Source organism: Meriones unguiculatus, chromosome 19 (genome assembly GCF_030254825.1).
Source record: "Meriones unguiculatus strain TT.TT164.6M chromosome 19, Bangor_MerUng_6.1, whole genome shotgun sequence".
Classification (NCBI taxonomy): Eukaryota; Metazoa; Chordata; class Mammalia; order Rodentia; family Muridae; genus Meriones; species Meriones unguiculatus.
The window spans coordinates 65,667,492-65,690,246 of NC_083366.1; the positions used below are offsets into that span (position 1 = coordinate 65,667,492).

The 22,755-nt window shown below is 51.6% G+C and overlaps 1 protein-coding gene and 1 long non-coding RNA gene across 4 annotated transcripts in view; one reads left to right on the forward strand and one right to left on the reverse strand.

Moving 5' to 3' along the window:
* Positions 1-4,558, reverse strand: part of Sema4d (semaphorin 4D) — a 95,411-nt gene extending 90,853 nt beyond the window's left edge. Inside the window, exon 1 of one of the 3 annotated variants that reach the window (XM_021654318.2) lies at positions 4,342-4,552. The gene's annotated coding sequence lies outside the window, so the exon portion shown is untranslated. Of the gene's footprint in view, positions 1-4,341 lie in introns of all 3 variants that reach the window. The other 2 variants (XM_060372413.1, XM_021654312.2) reach the window with 2 other exon arrangements.
* An 11,249-nt stretch (positions 4,559-15,807) lies between these two features.
* On the forward strand, positions 15,808-19,529 carry LOC132649243 (uncharacterized). The gene is made up of 4 exons (XR_009587677.1): positions 15,808-16,315; positions 16,409-16,589; positions 17,204-17,446; positions 18,777-19,529. It is a non-coding gene; the product is annotated as an uncharacterized LOC132649243 (long non-coding RNA).
* The last annotated feature ends 3,226 nt before the right edge of the window (positions 19,530-22,755 follow it).

Here is a 22,755-nt window from a genome sequence, read left to right on the forward strand (position 1 = left end):
AACAAATAAACAGAAAGAGGGCCAGCTTGGTGGGGCAGTGCCTGGCAAGCATGTGGAAGGTCCTAGGTTCAGACCCAACGCTGAAAGGAAAGACTGTAACATAACGAGAGAGAGTAGAGTGTCTGAAATGCAAGGCTGTTTTAACACTCTAAGCTTTGCCTACGTCATTCACAATGTTTATAAACAAAATGAGTACAGCCACAACTAGTTCAACAGACACAGAGAAAGCCTAAGACGAAATCCCAGCATCCACTCATGGTAAGACCTCTCAGCAAACGAGGACACTTTCACAATGTCACGGAAGGCACGTGTCTGAGTTAGCTGCAACCTGACATAGTCTCTCGGAAAGGGAGTCTCCCTGGAGGGATCACCCAGGACAGACTGGCCCGTGGGCATGTCTGTAAGGGTCTGTCTGGATCGTGAATTGATGTGAGAGGGCCCAGCCGGCTCCGGACAGCACCATTCCTGGGTAGGTGGTCCAATTCCACCCTGTAGCGCTGTCAGCTTCCTTTTTGCCAGAGTATCCACACACTGTATGCTACACTCACTGGGGCACAGGGCTGTCGGGCTACCCCAGGCATGCTCACGCTTCCACTGCACCCGCACCCCCTCACATTCTCCTGTTTACATGATCGTTCGCACAAGGCCTCCACTCACCCTTCAGGCACACCATCGCAGGCTTCCATTTTTACCCTGTCCATCTGACAGCCTCACACAACTGTCACAGACTTCCACACCGACTCTGTTACTCACACACATTTGCACATATGTGCATACAGGCAGACCCCACCCCAAAGCCCACCAACTCAGCTTTCTTCTCTTACGGGCAGTGCCCGGCCCTGGTACATGAGATAGATGCCCCTCCACTCGCTGCCTTCTCAACATCCGGGGACCATCCTCGCCGACACAGCTGTGCGGTCTGTGCACACGCAGGAGGCAACTTCCACGAGTGCGTGCCTGCTTGTGTAAACAGGACCATTCAATGCGCTGCACCGGAGGCTGGAGTTTCAAACAAACCCTTGAGCAGCTGCTTCGTATAAGCAACGGGCACAGCCCCGAACTATTAGCTTTAAATTATTGAGTGCCTTCAATGGAACACACCAGAAGCCAGAAAAAGAGCAGTGAGCCCAGGGGCCCTCACCCAGACTCTAACGTGCGCAACAGTCCGCCATAACCCCTCCTCTGATCCCAAACATCCTGTGTAGTCCTAATATGTGGTCATAAAGAAGACCCTCCTGCCACTGTTCATGCAGCAAATACCTGTCTCACAGCCTAGCTCTGACAGAACCTCCTATTGGAGGCTTTGGGAAGCCTGTGGCCTCCAAGTGCCTCCTAGAAATCAATCAGACAAGATATGCAATCAGGGCCCTCATGGGTAGTCTGTGAGAGTTCAAACCAAATGACAGGGCCCTGCAAGTAGACCGGGGCTGCTGTCCAGGCCAGGGTCAGCAACAGAATATGTGCCATGGTACATGGTACATCCCAGGAAAGTGCAAAGGGATTCAGGGAGGGGCGCAGCTGGAAAGCAAGTCCAAGAGTAAAGCCACCAATTGGTTCTTTGCAGGGGGGGGCAGCAGCTCCCCCCTTGACACAAGGTCAGCCCGTATCTCCTAACAGATTGCCATTTCTTTCTTCATGTCCTCTGGGCAAGACAATTGCACTGCGGTCCAGCAAACCTCTCCCGACGAGTGCACAAGGCCTTGCCTGACCAGCCTAGCTCTGGGCCACACCCTGAGTCGCCCAGGGACAGCCACGTCCTCAACTGAGATTGCAGAGACAGGCTGCCCAGATGCCACTGCCAAGCTCAGGATGGCTCCTAGCCAAGGGAAGAAAAAGGACCCTCCCCCACAGCCTCAGTGCATCTTATGGGTACCTCTAGCCTTCTGGCGGTCTTCTGGACTGTCTCCGCTGGAGAGAAGTGAGCTGGCCCACACCTGTAACCCCAGCTTTCGAGAGGCTGACGTAGGGAGTCAGAGAGCATCCTGAACTAGACAGTGAGTCCCCGCCTGAAGACGGGAGGGAGGAAGCAAGCAAGGGAGGGACCACCCCTGCAGCTGCTTTCTCCCAAGACCACCTTGGCAATCAGCTTGCTCGCGCTATGGCTCCCTGGACAGTGGGAGACAAGGGGACAGGGAGCCTGAGGGAACCTGAGGGGACCAGAGCAGCACCTTTTCCAAGAGTTCTCTGATCCCAGCAAATTCTAAACATGAGGGAGCAGTTTGCTTTAAGTGACAACGATCAGGAAATTCCAAATTTCCTTCTAGGATGCTGCAGTTAACCCCATAGTGGGGATGCCCTGACGGGGGAGCAAGGTCCCCTCAGCCAGGAGCTCCAGCTCTAGGCTCACCCCACACACAGAGGAATCAAGAGAAAGGAAGCTGCGTACCCCCTCCTGCCCTCCCAGGACAGGCTCCTTCCAGAAGCACCTCAAATAGCTGGAGAAAACCATTGATCTCTGAGATGCATTATTGATTGCACTGTCCATTAGCACACAGCCCCACAGCACCGGCCCAACACACCATGCCTGGGGTGGGGAAGGCCTCTCTGGACACCATCCATAAAGGGCAGCCTATAGAGGAGCAACCATCCACAAGTGGATGATGTCACCGGGAACACTGCCCCGGCCCCAGACCCCTGAGGTAACACGGTCCATCTCAGGCACCTCGACCCTCAGTCCAGGCAGGCGGCCGACCACCTGCCAAAACTCCAGCCACTAGGGAAGGGTCTCTGCAAGGCAGACTATGCGCCAGCTAGAAGTCACTGGAGTCTGTAGACAGGACTTTGTGGCTCCATTTCGGAGGACAGACAGGCTTAAACAAGCCGATCACAGGAATGTAGCCTCTGACTCTTGTCCGGGCTCCGGGTCTCACAACCCCAAGCAAGAAAGGGATCCTAGGCAGAGCTGCAACTGGTACAGCCAGCATGCTTCTCTCTCTTTGTTTTACTTGCTGTGTGGACCAGACAGCCACCTGAGTCTTGAGATCCAGAAGGACAGTTCGTGCCCACACAAACATTCCGCTCACCATTCTGTCCTTTCTACTTCTCAACAGATGATCGCTCTGACGTGATGTGCACAGACAGCAACGGTCAAAATGACAATCAGGCCATTATAGTCCCGACCAGGATCTACCCCCACCACTGCCCAAGGCTGCCTGCTTCTGGGACACTGTAAACATTCCCAAATAGCCCAGCCTGGGCAGCCAAGAGACAAGTCGGACGCCAGGGACACATATGAAGTGAAAGGCCGCTGGTGTCACTACACCCTCCTGGGAAGGAAACTTCCCTTTGGTAGCGCCTAGCAGACCTACAGCAGGGTCAGATGGCTGGCTACAGGCCCCCAGTCCAGTGAGAGGTCGACCACCCACGGGCCTGGGCTGTGCTCAACACAGTGAGGTTTTCAAAACAAAAGCAGGACAAGTTCCTGTGGCAAACGCCCCAGAATGGAGGGGCAGGCCTTCCAACACACGCTTCATTTGAAGCAAGACTCCCCCATCCACCCACAGAGAGATAAACCGAATTAACTGAGAAGACAGCGACGTGCTCGGCTCTGTTTTTCACGCCACGACTGGCAGCGCCCCAACAGAACCAGCCCCCTGCAAACCCATCGGGCGCCTGCAACAGGTGCAGCTCGGGCTAAAGCTTGTGGTTCCGGGCGGTTCTAGAATAATGCATCCCGAATCTTCCAGGAAGCCACGGCCTAGCAGCGCCCGGCGGTGGCGACCTTCCCTGCGAGCCGCACCTGTCTGAGTGCAGCGCGCCACATCCGGTGCACCCGAGCCAGGGCCTAGGAGACCGAAATAGAAGCCGGTTAGGCCGGGGCTGGGAGCCCGGCTAGGGGCACGGGGCCTGACTTGGCAGTCGCGGCCCAAGGAGCCAGCACCTGGGGGGTCCCAGCGCGCAGGACCTGGCCAGGCAAGTGGCGACAGGCTGCGCGTCCAGCGTCCCTGCCCCAGAGCAGCCACCTGCCTGCCAGGGCCCGGCGGGAGCCAGGGAAGGGGAGGCCGGGGAGGGATCGGGCTGGGGTGGGACTGCAAAGAGGGTCCCGGGAACGCGGTGGGAATGCAGAGGGGATCTGAGGGATCCAGGTGAGAACCAGAGGGGTCCAGAAGAGCCGGGTGCAAGTGCAGAGGGAGTCCGGGGGCATGCAGGTGGAAATGCAGACCGGGTCCCGGCGGTGTAGGAGGATCAGGGAAGGAAGCTCGGAAAGGGATCCTGGGGGTCCCGGGGGGTCGCAGGAGAGCCTCCAACAGGGTTCCCTAGGTTTCCCGCGGGGGGGTCCCGGTGACCCGCGCACCTGCCCAGCCCCGCGCGCGCTCCTCCCGCGCCGGCCCAGTCGCTTACCTGGAGCGCGCGTCCGAGCCGCGGCCGCTCTCGGCGGGGGCCGGCCGGGCTAGCTCCGCGCCAAGAATGGCGGCGGCGTTGGTGGCAGCGACGACAGAGGCAGACAGCGCCGGGAGGTTTGCGGCGGGGAGGCCGGGCGGCGCGGAGATGCTGCGGCGCGCGAGGGCGCGGAGGCCGGCGTGGGGACGGAGGGCGCGGGCCGAGCGTGCAGGCCCCACCCCCTTTCCCTCCCTTCCCGCCTCCTCCCCTCCCCCTCCCAGCTCTGCCCTCCCCTCGCCCCTCCCCCTTCCTCCTCCTCCCTCCTCTCACCCCCAACCTCTCTCTCTCTCTCTCTCTCCTTCCTTGCCCTACCGTGCCCCGCCTCTGTCTTCACCTTCCCTAATCTCTCTCTCCAGCCCCGCTGATTCCCTCCCTTCCTTTCCTTCCCCATCCACCTTCCACCACGTCTTCCTCTTTTCCCCAACTCCCTCTTCCTCCTTTTCCTCCCTATCCTCCTTCCACCTCTCACCCAGCTCCACCTCAGGCCTGGAGGTCTTGGCCCAGGGGCTCTTTCCTACCCTAGCCTGATTTCTTGGAAAAGGAGATTCCCAGCAAAAGGAGCCTGTTCCTTCCTTTCAGTCTCCTAATGAGCCAACTTGCCCCTCCAGGTCCCCAAAGTCTCCTGCACTTATTCTGGGCTTTCCGAAGTTGCTGCAGAGGGCGGGACATGGCCGCATCCTTAACCTGTTTACCGAGGTTGGTGCCTCAGAACCCACATTTTAAAAACAGCCCGGAACAGTGGTGCTTTCTTGTAATCCTAGTGTTGAGGCAGAGGATACTGGTGGAGCTTACTGTCTGGCCAGCCTGCCTCACTTCATCACTCAGATTAGTCTCAGATTCCAGGAAGAGACGCTGTCCCCTAAAGCTAAGAGGACGAGGCAGAATATTGTATACAAAATAAATAAATAAACCTTTAAAAAATGAAAACAAAACTTACGTGGACAACAACAGGTTGCTCTCATGACATACATGCATCGGTAAGCACGTTTGGGCATGGAAACAGACACACACACACCAGCCACAGGCTGCTTCTCCCTTGAAGAGAGAAGTGACCCTCTGTTCACACACGAACAGCCAGGTGGGAAGTGCTGCCCAGAGAGACACAGTCGCCCCCTCTCCCCTGCAGGAAGCCAAGTTCCTGCCAGAGGTACATCAGAAACAATCAGGGCCAGACTCCAGGTGAGGCCATGGCTTCCTCAATTACAACAAGGTCCTTAGGGGCTTTCAGCAGGGTTGGGGCTGTTGGGAAGGCAGGCAGCTGACAGCAGCTAAACTGACTGAGCCTGTCCTAAAGGTCAGAAGGTCCAGGTGACAGTAAGTAAGGGTCAGGAGGCTTCTCCAGGGTCGTTCTACCTGGCAGTGCCTGGCTCAGCCAACCAGAGCAGAACTAACCAGAGCCGGGTGGGTTGTCCTGGCTCTATAACTCTTAACCTGTGGGTCGCAACCCCTTTGGGGGATCAACAACCCTTTCACAGGGGTCGCCTAAGACCACAGGAAAACAGACATTCACGTTACGATTCATAACAGCAGCAAAATTACAGTGATGAAGTAGCAAGGGAAGTGATTTCATGGTTGGGGTCACCGCGATGTGCGGAACGGCGTTAAAGGGAGGTGGAGAGCCACTGCCCCAGGTCGTGACTCAGCTGGACTCTTGCTTCCTTTGCCTCCAGGTTGATCTTAGGCCTCAGCTCTCCATGAGAGAAACATATGAGCAGCCTTGGGGAGTGCTGCAGGAGGATGGCCAGGGAACAGCGGGCGGAGCATGTACAGCCCCGGCCCTGGTTCAAGGCGACCATTACAGAGAAAAAGAGAGGCGGCTGCTCTAGGCTCTCCTCCTGTTCTGAGAGTTGCTGCGCCCCTGTCACAGTGCCTCAGGAACAGGCTAGTCCTAGGCCTGCATCTTGTACCCAGGAAGGAAGGTACACTTAGGATGTGGATACCAACATAAATGCAAGTGTTAGAGGCAGGAGAGACTCCCTCATTCTTCACAGGGGATGAATGTCTAGAACATTGCCCCCTTGCTTCGCTAGCCAGCAGCAGCCTGGGGGTGGGGGTGGGGCAGGGGACACTCTAGATGCCTCCAGCCTGGAAAATCACCCTGCACAGCACAAGGCAGTAGGACCCACGTGGCTGCAAATTGCCTAGAGCATTAGGGCCCTACAGGATCATGAACAGCAGAACCGGACACAAGGGTGCCAATTAAAGGAGAAAGCAGCTTTGCACCTGCTGAGCGAGGTTCTGAGTGATTGCTGAGCTGACTGTCCCCGTGGGAGCCTGCCCTCAGATCTCAGTCTGGGCAGGAGGGAACCGGCCGGAGGGGCTGCAGCTACAGGGTCATCAGAAAGGCTGAGACCTCTCCTGGCTGATAGGCCCATGAGAGAGGGCAGCCCAGAGCTCAGCAGAAACCGTAGCGTGGCTGTCCTGGAGCCAGAGGGGATGGGTGAGAAGAAAAAAAAAAAACAAAAAAAAAACCAGAACCATTTAATTGCTCTCCAGCAAGCCCAACCTGCAGTCAGGGCTGCATATCCTGGTCCCTTTGATAGACTGGGACCCTGATTGTGTCTGTCTTTTTATTGCTGTTAGCATTTTGGTTATTTTTTTTACGAATATATTTACATATACTTTTCGTGCATATGTATATATACATATATATGTGTACGTGTGTATATGTCCACCACATCCATGCAGTACCTGCGGAGACCAACAGAGACGGTCAGACTCCCTGGAGCTAGAGTTACAGATGCCTGTGAACTGCTCTACACGGGTGCTGGGAACCAAATCCTTTCTTTGCGAGAGCAGCAAGCACTGTTTCCCCACTGAGCCATCTCTCTCCCCAACCAACGTTTTATCGTTGCACATTTTGAATAGATGTGTGTGATCACAAAATGGACCCAATCCCACATTCGCTCTAACCAGCTTCCTCCCCGAAGCATATTGTTTGTCCAGAAACGCCAAGTGTTTGACGCTTAGGCCGAGCTATAAGATAGTTCTCTACATTTTTCTGCAACAGCGTTGGCATCCTCTAATGGCTAGATGCACAAGCTACCTGCAGAGATGAGACTGGAGTGTCACAGGAGAAAGCCTCTCAGGTGTGGTAGCTTCGGTGGCACAGTCCAGACTTGCCTTGGCCCGTCCTCTGAGCAAACACATGGATCCCTGGGCCCCCAGGCTTCTGCCTCACAGCCTGAAGTAGGAGGTACCTAAGGCTGGCTGGAGGCTGTGTCCAGCCACCCAAGGGGGGCATAGGGGAGCAGGTCAGCACAGTGACCACGGTGACCACACTGGACAGAGAGATGCCTACCCCCCTGCACGCTTGACATCTGCCTCAGGAAACATGAGTGTGTGTGTGTGTGTATGTGTGTGTGTGTGTGTGTTGCGGGGGTTATGCATGTAGGTGCATGTGGATGCCTGTATACAGAAGCCAAAGGACAACCTTGAGGGTCATTCCTAGGACACCTGCCCATCTTCATTTTGTTCTTGTTTGAGAGAGGGTCTCTTGCTAGCTTGGAGCATTCAGAGCAGGCCAGCCTGGTGAGCCCCAAATACTCAGGAGCTCCACCTGCCTCTGCCTCCCCAGCCCAGGATTACAGACATATCCAACCACACCAGTTTTGTTATGGTTTGTAACTAGATTCTGGGACTAGAATCCTGATACAGACATCTCCCCAGCCCCCAGGGAGATGTCTTCTGAATGGAATCTGCAACAAGGGACAGTGTTTTAATTATTCTACCTCCACAGTAGCCGCCACCCCCACCCTGTCTCTGTTTCTTCCCCTCCACAAGCTCAGGATCACCCTTTCCTGGAGAGCCTCTTCAAAGCAGCCATCGTCCCTGGGGACTGTCCGAGGCCTCCTGAAGCCCCACCCCCTGCATTCCCATATCCCTCTTTCCCTAAACTCAGAGCTGCTCTGGTTGCAGAGTGTTGAGTGAGGACCCGCTGAGCTGCTGTGGATGGCACTGCTGCTTTCTGCTCCCTGCATCTCAGTTGTCAAGCCTGAGTACTAACTAAATCGGCTTGAGGCCTATAATCTAGCCCTCGGGTGCGCTCTCATTGCAGCGTGGGCCACTCTGTTCCCTGCCATCTTCCAAAGAGGCTGTGCCTTGCTCCAGTGCAGCCACAGGAGAACTGAGTCAGTGACGGCGAGGGCAGACAAGACAGGGGGTTGGCAGCAAGAGCGACCTCAGCATTAGCAAAGCCTTTTGTGACCTTCAAGGCATCTCTGCCATCAGCTGCCAGAGCCATGGGGCCTCCCTGCCCTTTCTTCCTCCCCCCACCCCTGCTGTCTGAGACCTGCCGTCACTTCCTCCCAATACTCCCCAGTGGGGCTAAGTACCCCCACTCTATCCAGCAGCCAGGATGTCACCCCACTGCCTCTCACCACCAGTTGGAGCTGATGTCAGCTTCCACCAGAATTGCTTCTGGGTGTTTTTCTCCCTTCTCTGAGCTGTTTGGTATTTCCCCAGTCTGGTCAAGGCTGCAGATGTCTCCAGGCTCAAGGGAAAGCAGTTAGCCCAGTGTTGCTAAGTGTGGTCTCTTCACGTCTTCAGAAGCAGCAGAACCAGAACATCACTGTTCTGGGGTCACAATAAACTACCTGCCCGGCTCAGTGGCCACTGACATACGGGGGCCACTGTGACTCCCACTGGCTAACATTAAACACACGACAGATGTGACTATGCGTGATTTTGTGAGGAAATATATTCAATTTGTAGACATATCTGCTTATTCTTGCAACAATTGCACATGCAATCTGAGTCATATCCGCCACGGCCTCCTGTCTCCCCTTCCGCCTAGACCCCTCCTGTCTTCACACCCCCACCACCTCTTTTTTTTAAAAAACCCACTGAGTCCAGTTAGTGCAAGCAGCTGGAGTTTTGACGGGCCTGGTTGACTTATTTGTGTACAGGTCTTGTGCAGACAAGTGTAAGGGCAGTGACTTCACGAGAGCCATGGCCGTGTCCGGAAATCATCATCTCACAGCTCTCCCTCATGCTCTGGCTCTTTCTGTTCCCTCTCCTACTACCCTGTTCCCTCCGTCTTGGAGGAGGCTGTTTGTTTTTTAAAAATGTTCTGCTCAACCATCCAATGTGGATGAATCCTGCCAACCTCAGCTGATCAAGGGAGACTTTTTTTTTTTTTGGCTTGCCTGGGGTGGACCCTGAGCCTCATGCCCTGTAGACAAATACAGACATGGACCCACACCCCAAGTCCTGGGTTACTTTTTTCTAAAGGGTTCTTTGCCCTCCAACTTCTCACATAATGCTCATGTGGCTTTTCCCTCAAACGGGAGTCACGGCCACAGGCAGTGATTGTTGTGCCCACTCTCCTTGTTCACTGACAGCTGAAGGCTTCCTGGTGCGTCAGGCCACCACCATTAGGGACTCTTCCCTTCTCTGACTCTCTCTCCTCATCCTCTAATCTACTCTGGTTCCATTTAGAGGTTGGCGTCACCATGCCTGGCTCAAGGCCGCTGGCATCCCAAATCCACAATGCTGACCGCTCAAGCTCTCTCTGCGTTGCAAGCCTTTTGTGTGAGGAAAGTTTGATGACTCTGTCACCAGCTGAGTGAGCATGTGACCCACTAAGAGCCATTCATATTAAGGAAGTGATTGGAAAACTGCTAAGGACACTGTGGTGTCGCTCTCGCTGGAACCGAAGAGGAAACGGACTCACGGAGGAGACTGTCTGAAATGAGGCAGCTTGTGCCTGTGTTCCAACCACTTGAGGAGCTAAGGCAGGAGAATCACCATGAGTTCAAGGCCAGCCTGGGCTACAGATGGAGGCCAGGTCTCAAAAAATACATCAAATTAAAATCTAAACCCCCAGCACTGGCAAGCACGCGGAGCGGCCACAACTCACCTTTGCTTTGAGCGCGCAGTGGTGCAATCACTCTGTTCCACCTCTGGAGCTTACTTCCACAACTGCGTTCTAACAACCAGAAAACACTACAAAGTAAAGTGAATAAATAATGAATTAATTAAACAATACTGCAGTTCAAGAGAGGACAGGAAGGCATATTCACTAGAAAAAAAAAGTTTTAAAAAGAAGGGCATGTTTGACTCTCATTCTCTCAGCAGAGGGCCTACTCCATGCTTTGAATTCGGGCTGGAGAGATGTCTTGACAGCTAAGGGCCCTCACTGCTCTTCCAGAAGACCTTCCAAGCACCCATGTTGGGTGGGTCACAACTACCTGTGACTTTGGCTCTGGGGATATGACATCTTCTTCTGAACTCCAAAAACACAGCACATTCCACTCCCTCTCCCCAAACACAATAAAAAAATAAAATAAGTCTTTGAAGGAAATATCCTGCTGGTTGGGTGATAGTTCAGTCAGAAAGGTGGGAATTCAAGCCTCTAAAACCCATGGTAAAAAAAAAAAAAAAAAAAAAAAAAAAAAAAAGGCAGGCTTGTAATCACAGTGCAGTACAGGTGTCTGGTCACCCTAGCCTATTTGACAAGTTCAAGGCCTGTAAAAGATCCTGTCTCAAAAATGAGGCAGAGGGTATGTGAATTGTCCTCCTGGCCATACATACGCATGCATGCACGCTTGCTGGCTCCGTGTCTCTCTCTCTCTTCCTTTCTCCCTCTCCCTCTCTCTGTACTCTCTCTGTCTGTCTCTGTGTCTCTCTCATTTTCTGGTGGAAAGATGCTGCCCCCAACCTGACCTCTGCTCCAGCAGTGCACAGGCTTCAGTTACCCAGTAGAAACTCCGTGTATGGGGTTGTGCTGCTCTCGCGGGTTGTTTGTTTGTTTGTTTTTACAGAGGAGGGGCTATGACAGTTGAGCTCCTGCACTGGCTGGCCACATCTAGGGAGGGTTCAGACCTACCATCTGAGCTTTCCATACAGGCTTTCTACGAGTGTGTTAATATTTTTCTAAATTTCCACTATGCATCGGGAGGCAACCACAGAGCAGGTATGTGCTAAGCCCCTACTCTAGGAGCCCAGGCTGGCCCTCAGTGGATGGATTCAGCAGCCTGTGGTCTTCCTGGCAGGGGCTGCCGGAGACCCAGAGGCACTGGTACTCTGCCTCCTGTGGTCACGGCGCCATTTGAAGAGGATGCTTTTCTGAAGAGAAACATGGAGGGCCTTGTCTTCCCACAGCCTACGGTTTTTCTTCTGTCTGTGACTCACAGGCTGCCTGGTAATCTCTCATGCCAGAATCTGCAAGCTCTGCCTACCTTCTGTGCCACAGAGTCTCCAAGCCAGCCGCTCTTCAATCAAGACTCTTTACATGTGTGACAAGATACAGTAGAGGAAATGGAATGCTTTGAATGAAAACTCCGCATGCAAGGCTGGGAAGATGGCTCAGTCAGTAACGCACTTGCCCTGAAAGCATAAGGATCCAAGTTCAAGCTTCAGAAGCCAAGTAAAAAGCCAATGGTGGTGCATGCTGTATTAAAGGAACAGAACAGAGCTGATGGAGTAAATATGTGAATATATATCATGTGTGTTTATGTATTCATGTATAGGTTGTGTGTGTGTGTGTGACTTATTAGAGTGGCTTAAAGGCCGTGGTCTAGCAAGCCCCAAACTGGCTGTCTATCAACAGAAAGCCCAAGAATCCATTAGGTGTTCAATGAACAAGGGTGAATGTCTGAGCTGGTCTTCAGTATACCCCAGAATCCCAAAGAAGTAGGCCAGTAAAGGAATCAACTTGCCAGCAAGGGCAGGCAGGCAAGGAGCTAAAACTTCCTTCTTTCATGTCTCTTGCATAGACAACCACAGGGAGTGTGGCCCAGGTTAAAGGTGGAGCTCCTCACCTCAAAAGATCCAGATTAGAGGTGGGTCTTCCCAACTCAAACCCGGTCATTAAGGAAAGTCCCTCCCAGGTGTAGCCAGCCTCCTGGGTTTTGGTTAATTTCAGATGTTGTCAGGTTGACAAAAATAAGAGCCATCATGTGTGCGTATAATCTCTCAGGCCTGGGGCGTCGGAGACAGGCAGATCCCTAAAGCGCATAGCCGGCTACTCCAGCCTAAATGTAGAATTGCCGGTCAGGGAGAGACCCTCTCTCAAAATAATGATGGCTGGTTCTGGGTTCTGATGTAACCTACTGTAGCAGTAAGACTCACAAGGAAGCTTCGAAGCCAGGGTGAATGGGATGTGTCCACATGTGTCTGCCGGCTGGAGGTCAGCAGAGGGCTTTGATCCTCAATTGGTGTTTTTACTCAGGGTCTCCCACTGGAGCTCACTGAGGAGGCAAGCCCGGCCTACTTAGGGATCCACCTGTCTCCACTGTTCCAGGCCTAGGAACTGAAGCACACTGCTGCACCCAGATTTTTTTTTATGTAAGTGATGCTTGTGCTTGCATAGTAAGCATTTCATCAATGGAAGTACCTCTCAGCACTCAGAGATTTCAAAATAAGAATTTCTCATCTTGATTTCTTGGTTTTTATGAGTTCTTTAGACATAACATGGATGGCCTTGTTCCTGTTGTGTTGTAATTATATTAATTAAACACTCTTAATGCTACTTAATGACTCCAGGTGTGTACCTGCCAGGTGAAACTGAAGGTCTGTTTATTTGATTGTAAACCTCAATCATACTCTAAGGAGATGTGTCTCAGGCTCCAAGCTCGGAGACAAGCCAAGAGAGCCACCCTGTTTGTCTCTGCTCTTCCTATGTCACAGCCCTGAGTGGGTGATCTCAGCTCCTCCCTTCTCCCTGGCTCTGTCTCTCAGGGTCACCAGCGCCTCAACCAAGGGCTTACCTAGGAACCTTAGCGATCTTAGAAGGTGTTCAACAGCATTCTGCTACTGTAATAAAATACTTGAGAGAGCCAGCTTACAAGGATGAAAGGGTTTTTTGTTTTGGTGGTTTGGGCTTGTGTTTCCTGGATTTTAGTCCACATTTGCCTAGTGTTAAGCAGCACGGCTCACATCATGGAAGCCAGATGCAGAGAGACAGAAAGTGGTTTGCAGAGCACACCCTGTTGTAGTAAAATAAATACTGGCTGTTGGGCTATGAATTATTTATCATTTGCCCTAATATTTTCACAGTGGTATTATTTAACCTGCTATCACAAATAATGAGATACAGACACCTATTAGATTTATAATTGCTTTATTTGCCTTGGGCCGGGCAGATATTTTACTTATAGTCTCAATATCCTCACCATCCGTCTCCCAGCCCCCCATCCAATGCCATCCGCCTTAATCCTCCTCAGCTGGACGACCTTCCATCCATAATCCCATGGTACTTATTTTCTCCATCTGGGTGGGCCCTTTTATGCCATTATTGGAGTCCTTCCTCAGCCCACATCGTGTTTTCTCCAGGCTAACCCATACTGGGGTCCTTCATTTTCCCCTCTTTCCATCCATTGGTCATTCCCATGATTCCTCATGGGATTCTCCAAAGCCCAGGAACCTTAGCCACACCCACCCCATTCTGCCCTGCCCAGGTATAGGCTGTTTAATCAGCCAATCAGGTATAATGACTTAGGCAGGTTTACACAGAGGGCCAGTAACGAGCATCAGCCCAGCCTCCAACAATTCCCCTATCTTAGTCACTTTTTTCTGTTGCTGCTGTGAGAACATGACCAAGGCAACCTACAGAAGAAGGAGTTTGTGAGGGGCTCACAGTGCAGAGAGTGAACCCATCGCCATCATGGGGTGGGGCATGGCAGCAAGCAGGCAGGTGTGGTACGGGAGCCTGAGCTGAGAGCTTGAATCTTCATCCACACATGACAGGGTAGAGGCAGGGAGATGGAGAGGCAGGGAGCACTAACTGGGAATGGGGTGGGCTTTTTGAAACCCCAAAGCCCACCGCAGTGACACACCTCCTCCAACAAGGCTGTGTCTAACCCTCCCCAAACAGCTCCACCAAACGGGACCAAGGATTCAACTATATGAGCCGATAGGGGCTGTTCTCATTCAAATCACCACACTGGAGGACATAGCTTCCTCCCACTTCCCCACCCCTTGAGGGTCACACCAGTAGCAGCACAGACTGGGGACCAAGTCTTCCAGCTATGGGCCTTTCAGCCATCATCTACAGGCCACCAGGGCAGTCACGCCACTGCGGCCTCCTCGTGGTGGCCGCAGATACTCCTGTATTCCACGTGAGCCCTTACCGGGGGCCATGCGGCAGGCTAAATACCATCTCACGTTATTTAAGAGTGACCATGCTGCGTGGACAGTGAACAGAACAAACAAGACTGAGGGACAATGGTTCCAGTCCAGACAGGCTGCTCTGGTGCCCCTGCCTCTGCCTGCCCTCATCATGGCAGCACAGCCAGGCATTTCTCATCTGCTCATTGCTCTGTCACTGTGACTGTGTGTGTGTGTGTGTGTGTGTGTGTGTTTGCTCTATGTGAGTACCTGTGCTGGATAGTTGGATAGCTTTATGTCAACTTGACATAAGCTAAAGTCATCTGAGAGGAGGGGACCTCAACTGAGAAAATGCCTTTATAAGATGGGGCTGGAGGCAAGCCTGTGGGGCATTTTCTTAATTAGTGATTGAAAGGCGAGGGCCCAGCCCACTGTGGGTGGTACCATCCCTGGGCTGGCAGTCCTGGGTTCTAAAAGAAAGCAGGTTGAGTAGGTCACAAGGAGCAAGCCAGTAAGCAGCACCCTTCGTGGCCTCTGCATCAGCTCCTGCCTCCAGGTTCCTCCCCTGTTTGAGTTCCTGGCCTGACTTCCTTCAATGATGGACTACAATGAGGAAGAGGAAGCAGAATAAACCCATTTCTCCCCAACTTGCTTTCAGTCACTGAGTTTCACTGCAGCAATAGGAGCCCTAAGACAGTACCCATGTGGACACACGTAGAGGACAGAGGCCAATATCAAGTGTCTCCATTGCTTATTCTACACCTTATCTTTTGAGGCTGGCCAGTAAGGCCCCAGGTTCCCTCTGTCTCTGTCCCCTGACCCACAGTATTGGGGTCACAGGTTCAGGCCACGGGATCCAGCTTTTATACAAGTGGTGGAGATTCAAATTCAGGCCCTTATGTGTGTCCGGCAGGCACTTCACCCGTCTTTCCAACCCTCTAGATCTTTTCTCTTACATAGAGCCTCTCACTGGACCTGGAACTCAGTGATTCGGGTAACTGGCTAGCCAGCAAGCCCCAAGGATACTCCTGCCTCAGAGCTTCCCCCAACCCCAGGGCTGGGATTGTAGATGCACACTGCCAGGGAGTGCTAGAAATCTAAGCTTACATCCTCATGCTTGCATCACGAGCGATTCACTGAGCCCTATGTCCAGCCCCAGAGCTTGCTGTTTTGGTATTGTCTGCTCTGGCTGAGAATGGCTTCTTCTAATTATTGTTCATGGGGCCTATTTCTTGGCGTTATGTCACAATCAGATGGTTATTTTTCCCCATCTGTTGCCACAATCTGTTCAATCCATCACTTGAAAGAGCTCGCAGGAAATTGCCTCATCTAAAAAGAGGATGAAAGTGCTTCAGCTCTGCTCAGTTGCCAGGGTTTTGGTCTGCAGAGTCGAATAGTATAGGGGAATCTTCTTATATAATAATTAATTCAGAAAAATTGCTGTTTTCCTCCAGTGCCCATGCTAGGCACCACAGAAAACAATGGTGAGACATGGGGGAATGGGGTAAATTCTGACACCCTCAAAATATTCTTTCTCCACAGCAGAGTAATGTTTAATAAATGACCTCCAGCCCCAGCCTTTCTTTTCAACCGCAAATGCTCTCAGCTCAGGAGGAAAACCAGAGCTCAGCAGCATGTGTATTAGGTTTGAAAGGCTAGCAACACCACTCAGCAGCAGTGGGAGGAAAGGGCTCCACTCTCAAGGCATTTCATGCAGGCAGAGTGGCTCCCATTAGGAGCCCATCCTGTTTGCAGGGAGCAGAGGTTCTTCTTCATTAAGGAAAGAGGTCTGAAGAGCCCCTGCAGCAGGTGCTAATGGCATTAGGGCTGAGAGGTCGCCAGGCAGCTGCTTGGCATGTAACCAGGAGACTGAAGCAAAGTCATGGTAAGTGACTCTGGTAAAGCTTTGAGTGTGTGAGTGTGTGTGTGTGTGTGTACATGTAGAGGCCAGAGATCAACCTTGGGTACTATTTTTCAGGTGCTGTCCATCTTGCTCTTAGAGACAGGATCTCCCATTGTCTAGGCTGCTGACCAGCAAAGGCCAGGGATTCTCCCGTCTACGCCTCTCCAACCCATTGCTGACATTACAAGTGTGTGTCATGACCACTGGCTTTTTACGAGGGATCTGGGCTCCAAATGCAGGTATTCCTGTTTGTGAGGTAAGCGCTTCACTGAATAAGCCACCTTCCTGGCCCCAAGACTTTCCTGTAACGTAATATGGTATCAGCGATCTTGATTTGGTTTGCCTTGAGTGGAGGAGTGATGGACACGCATGTGTGCCTATTGATTGGGTCACTATGTGATTTACTGATTCGTGACATTTGCATAATGGCCAAGCAGGGTCCACAGCATATTCAGCACCCTAAACTTTTACTGTTTCTCTGTGTCATGAATATTAAAGTATCTTCTGGCTTGGGGGGAAATGGCTCAGCATTAACAGCATATACTAGCCTTGCAGAGGTCCTTAGTTCAGAAGTTCAGTTCCCAACTTCATCCTGTGGCTCACCACTGCCTGGAACTGTGGCCCTGGAGAGATGTGGACCCCACCCCCACCCTCCTAAGGCACCCACAATGACGCATGCCATGCACACATATATGCACACACATACATACACACACACAGAGTAAAGAAATAAAATAAATATTTTTAACTTTTATGTTTAGAAATATGACCTTTGTTGTTGACGATAGCTACCCCACCTTGTAATGGGCCTCTAGAGTGCTGAGATTGCAGGTGTGTTCCACCATTCCTGGCCAGAACTGTCTTTTACAGGCATAATTCCATGTGCCAGATACAGAAGGCAGAAAGAGGCTGCCTCATAAGGGAAGAGGACGGAGGTGCTGGCTTAAATGCATGCCCTAGGAAAGACGGGGGCCTTCATCATCGGCCATGAGGGAAGGGGGCCCCCACACACCATGCCCTTCCATCGGCTTCCATCCTCGAGGCCCAGACCGTCTCTATGATGCTACTTAACGGGACAAAGGGACACAGGCCCCTCTCACAAATGTACTTCAAGTAAGTATTGCTTTAACTTTTGGTAGTAGATTGTGAAAACTCATGTTTGTTTCTTCAATTAAAAATTATTTACTTATTTGTTTATATATTTATATATTTAGTTAGTGTGCCTGTGCACACGTGAGTGCGTGCTTGCTCTCACAAGCATGCCATGGCACACATGTGTAACATGGAACTTGGTGGCGGGGGTAGGGGAGGGGTATTCCATCCTGTAAGGCCTGGGGATTGAACTCAGGCCATCAGCCTTGGCAGCAGGCACCCTTAAGTGGCTGAGCCATCTTGCTGGTCCTGTTTTGGGGGCTAACATACTCAGGTACTTTGCAGTTTTATTTTTCCCGTGGTGCTTGCGCTTTCTTCCTCTTGCTTTCATTTACGGGTGTGGGACTGCTGCCAGCCTGTGCTAGGCCGTGTCCTTTTCTTCCTCTTGTTTCCTGACCTTTTAGTCACCCATTAGCCTGCACAGTTGCCCAGAGACCTTCCAGGGCCGAGTACCTAGAATGCTGACCCCTTGAGGCCGTGCGGGGAACTGCACCTCCCTGAATGCCTGGCTTGAGCACAAGCTTTTCATCTGAGGGCTTGTTTTCCAATCTTTTCTCCCAGTATTTCTGCCTACACACAACAAGAGCATATGTGTCTCCCCTGAAGCAGACTTATCACCATGGTGACAGCCACTCCTCAAGATGTCGAAGATTTTCTGAGGTCCACAAAAGATCGTCAGCCTTTCTGCCCCTGGGGAGGTGCCTAGGAGGGTAGCCTAGGAACGGAAAGGCCAGGGTGAGAGGGCAGGGATTTCTCCCATGCCACCGGGGAAAGGACAGGCATGCAGCAAAATGTCCACTCTCCCCCAGAGAACAGAAGGAGGAGCGGTCTGACTCTCATACTCAGTCCTCAGGAGGCACTCTGCTTTGCCACAGTTCCTGAGTTGGAAATTTGGTCCTCCACAGCAATTTGAGATGTAGTGGCTTCTTTAAGAGGCGGAGCCTGGTAGAGGGTCACTAGGTCTCAGCAGGCTACGCTGTAACCACGGGAACCCAGGCAGGAGGATGCTCTGGGGAACCAGCCCCACAGACCACCTAGTGATTTGTAAACTCTTGCCTCTTAAGTGCTACAGGTGCTGGCATCAGTGGACACCAGTCAATGTCACATGATCCCAGAAAGGGATCCCTTTCAGGCCATGTGTGTGACTTTTCTCCTGGCCTTCCACCTGCTGGGTCCCCGGACCCCACAGTAGAAGTGCTAGGATAACATGTCAGCACTTCCATTTTTTTTCAATCTAAAACCATGCAAATCTTGCCCCATACTAATGCCATTGCGTGCATCTGCTTTGCAGACATTTGTCACTTCATACCCCGTGATGGGAAATCTATCCTGACTACGCACTCTCCTGCTGAGGCAGATGGTTTACCAAGACTCTTGCTGAGAGCCTGTGGACCAGGAATCATACTGGCCATTTCACAGACGAGGAGAAGCTGGCGGCTGTAACAGGCAGAAGCAATCACTGTCAACTAGGTGTCACAGGTGCCTCCCCCCCACAAACCCCCAACACACTTCCAGTGACAAGAGCAAGAAGACCAAAGGAGGCGCTGACAGTCCGAGTCACTGATGGGTCCGTCTCTGCCAGCTGGATTGCTTGAAACCAGTGTGTATAGCAGAACTTTTAACACGTTCTCTTAGCTCCTACCTTCCTTGGAAGACCCTGTGTCTCTCTTATGTGTAAAATACGCGTAGACAGTGTCTGCATGCATGGAACATACGCAATTTCTGACTTGCCATGGTGCAACTTTAAAATTTGTTTATTTATTTGAAACAAGATCTCATGGAGTCCTAGGCTGGACTCAAATTCCTTATTAGCCAAGGATGAACTTGAACTTTTCATCCTCCTGACCCCGTCTGATGAGCGCTGGGATCACAGCTGTACACTACCATAGCCGGTTTGTGTAGTGCCGGGGTAGAACCCAGTGCTCTGTGCATGCCAAGCAAGCGCCCTGCCACCTGAGTTCACTCTTAACCCAACTGCATGGGTTCCTGCCTTTAGCCTGGTGCCGGTGCTACCTGTGCAATCTTTCCGTGCTTCACTTCGGTATTCCACCAATTATGTGAGCCCCTCAATGCCTTATTAAAGAACAGATTTGTGTCAGATATTATCGAGATGAAGAAAAACGCACACATCCCAGGTGCCTTTCAGAGGGCAGAACAAGTGCTGGGGACATAGCTCAGTGGTGGAGTGTTGGCCTCATTTCAATGTCAGCTCTCACCACAGGGGGAAAAAGATAGTTTTTTTTTTTTTTTTATGGAGCCAAATAGGGGTGAACACGGCCTGTGAGAACATATTTAGGTTACCCCAAATTCCATGTTCCAAGGTGGTAACAGATTGGTAAAGTTTTTTATGGTAGCAGAACAAAGAAAGTCATACGTCTCTTCACATACATTAGTGAGAATGTTTGACAGGCATAGGCGGATTTACGCCAAGTGGGGAAATTTCTGTGATAGACCTCAGATGCTATCTGATCACTCCAAAGGATTTACCTAATGGTCACAAAGATGTTCACGCACAGAGAGAAGGGCAATAGATGGCTACTAAGAGGCTAAAGGTGGTTCCAGAGCATCTGGACTTATCACATTCCAAACTCAACACAATCTTTGAAGTTCTCATTGGTTGACCATCCCTGTGGAAGGCTCAGGAGAAGCTGCTGTTCTTCCCAGAAATGTTCTTCCACACCAACATGCACAAGGCTCTTGTTTCAATCTATAACTCCACATGAAAGAAAGAAAAAGAAAGAAAGAAAGAAAGAAAGAAAGAAAGAAAGAAAGAAAGAAAGAAAGAAAGGGGCAGGCAAAGCTGAGCAATGATGCCCAGTAGGACACAGGTAGAAAAATCATTTTCAACATATAATGCTTTTGTATGCTGGGTTTATAAGGAGATAGCCACGGGAGCAGAGGAACATATGCAAATACATGCTTGCAAATGTGTGGACGTTGAAAGCTTTCCATAAAGCAAAAAGCAAGCTGTCCCACTGGGGTAATTATTCTGTTTCTAAGCAACCAGGTGGGTCATTATGCGGCTTCCTACCTCCCTCAGAAGCACAATCCTGAGTGCCTCCCTCAGAACCTAGGCTCAGGGCAGCTGGGGTCCCCTAGAGCTTGAGTTGTAGGCAGCGAGGCGGGGGACCCGGGATCCTGCTTCGCTGATTTTGGCTTGGGTCTGTTCATCTGTTTGGTTGGGTTCCCCCCATGGAACGGAAGTCCCTCACTGTCAGGGAACATAGTCAGGTTGTCTTGGAGTAAAAGGGGCTATTAATGGAAGGGGTGGGAAAAGAGACGAAGGAGGCAGAGCTAGGGTGGATAGGCTCAACATTCAACATAAATATTCTAGTTTTCTTTCTGTTGCCGTGGTAAAACACTCTGCCCAAAAGCATCATGGGAGAAGAAAGGTTTTAATTAGCTTACAGTTCTAGGCCACAGTCTATCATCGAAGGAACTCAAGCAGGAAGCTGAAGGCAGGCTTGCTTTCTAGTCCACACCTCATTACCTCTGACCAGGAACTCAAATCACAGGCAAGGTACTGCAGAACTGTGGAGGATGCCTCTTACTTGCTGGCCCTTTGGCTTTCTTACAAGTCCAGGATCATCTGCGTAGAGAATGGCGCCACCCATAGGAGGCTGGACCCCCTTCTATCAGTTAACACTCAAGACAATTCTCCCAGACAAGCCACAGGCCTACTGGTGAGAATCTGCCTCAGAAAGCCAAAAGAGCAACAACAAAAGAGAAAACAGTTCTCTGTGGCAAACGAGTCTTTAAAACTTTCTTCTGCAGAGAACAGGATTGGGCTGGGAGTTCCTGTGACAAGGAGTAGTTCTGAGAGACCCTGAGCCATCTCAGACCATGGCTGGGAATCCAGGCTTCACCTGTCAGATCCAGAAAGACCACTGTGGTGATGGGTGTGGTGGCACACACCTTTAATCCCAGCACTGGGGAGGCAGAGGCAGCTGGATCTCTGTGAGTTCGAGGTCAGCCTGGTCTACAAAGCCAGTCTAGGACAGCCAAGGCTAAAAGGCCACTGTGGATCGACAGGTGGCCCTCTGTATACACAGGCTCCACTCTCTAGATCCAACCACTGAAGATCGTGTTCTGCATGGTCTGTCTATACTATACCTAGGTGTCTATACTGAGCATGTGCCAACTCTTCCCACGGTTCCCTTCACAGTGCAGTCAAAGCGGTATGTACACAGCAACACTCACTGGTTAGAAGCAGCAGAGAGACGATTTAAAGCACACAGGAGCGTACTGGAAGTTTTGGTTTGTATGTTATGTAAATATGCTGTTGTATTCATCCCAAGGGTGGGGTTTACTTGGGCTAGTTTGTCCATACCTGTTAATTTTCACATTCGGCACGTGATCTTTGCCAGCTGGTGACGGCCTTCCACCTGTGTCACAGAGAGGGATGTGGTCTAAGACTCTGGGAGTATAAACGTGAGAGCGAAAAAGGGACAGTGTGGCGTTCGGTGTTGGCGTGTGTTGTGCTGCAATTTGGAGAGACCAGAGAACAGAGACGGTGTGGTGGTTTGGAGCAGACAGATGGAGAGGAAGGCTTCGGGGAGCAACGGCGTGGAGGAGCCTGCTGGCTGCGTCTGCGGTTGACAGAGATTGGTGTAGAGCCCTAAAAGAACCTTGACCCTACCTAGCTGGAAGAAGTAAAGGGGTCTGGGCCCCCTCTGCCCACTAACCTTCTCTCTCTTAAGGTTGGGGGTTTGGTTGAAGGGAGGTTGAGGTCTAAACACCCCAAATAAAGAAGAGTTTTAAAATTGACCGCCACAGGTGGCTTTCTGCTACACAGGAGGGTATATGTGTGTTCTACAGAAACTTCATGCTATTTTAGTTAAGGAACCTGAGCATTCGAAGAGGGGAACCCCTCCTCCCGTCAGGGATACAAAGGATGACTCCGCAGAGCCAGGCTTAGCCCAGTTCATCTCTGGGCCATGTTTTTTTTCCCACTTAGGCAATGGTCTGGCCGGACCAGAGTGGCTTTATTACTCCTGGGAGGGAAGGCTGTCTCTCATCATGTGCTCCCGGGTGGAGCAGAGTACGGCGTCGGGCTAATGGCCCCTTCATGCCTGGTATGCCACCAGCACAGCGTGGAGCCATCCATACACATCCTGAGCACTTACTTCCCTTGCTTATTTCCTATTGGATATCAGCTGACCTTCATCTTCAGGACCCCCCTCCCCACAGGATAAGACAGATCTGCCCCCTCTTCAGTATTAGAGAGCAACCTCATTTCTCCGAAGGTTGCAGCTCTGTGTCATCAGCAA